Below are 663 nucleotides of genomic sequence, written 5' to 3'. Positions count from 1 at the left end.
TGTAATGACTGTATCATTTATTTATTCATTATTAATTTGTAATTATAGGGAATTAATGATTATTACCACATTCAGGTTTTGCTAGGACTTCGGATCTGAATGTTCCAAGTCCACCTGATCAAACCATAGGTAAATTTGTTAGTTTGAACTTCAAATCAGGGGTCTTCCAGCGAGCCGGTGATTCTTAGTATCTTTTAACAAATTTAATGTGTTTTCCTGGCCACGGTCAACACAATTATGATTATTTGTAATCTCTTAACAGAGATAATTATTATAAGTAAGCTACGAGCTGAGTAGCAAGGGATCTTTGGCATAGTTTTAACCTCGAAATTATATGAGCCAAGAAACTTCTTCTTTATAAATGAAACATGAATTTTATTGGCTAATCTAGATTACATTAAAAACCTAACTAAAACATACACACACATACACACAAAGATTCAAGGAAAGGAGTGAACGGAGTTGCATTAAGTTTTCAAAGTCCTAACTCGTTTTACGAGTGGTTTTAAATTCAGCCTAGGAGAACACCAAGCAGAGAATCGGTCTTAATTTTACTGCTTAAATTAGCTCTACACCAGTTCAGCTGATTTGAAGAGTTTGTTCGTTACTTGCGTTTTGGTTATTTGACAGCTGAACGCTGAGGCAGTTCCTTCGCTGTCGCGG

This window comes from Sinocyclocheilus grahami, unplaced genomic scaffold (assembly GCF_001515645.1).
Source record: "Sinocyclocheilus grahami isolate Dianchi unplaced genomic scaffold, SAMN03320097.WGS_v1.1 scaffold2574.1, whole genome shotgun sequence".
Classification (NCBI taxonomy): Eukaryota; Metazoa; Chordata; class Actinopteri; order Cypriniformes; family Cyprinidae; genus Sinocyclocheilus; species Sinocyclocheilus grahami.
The sequence above is the reverse complement of the archived record's forward strand: the minus strand, read 5'-3'. Positions refer to the sequence as shown.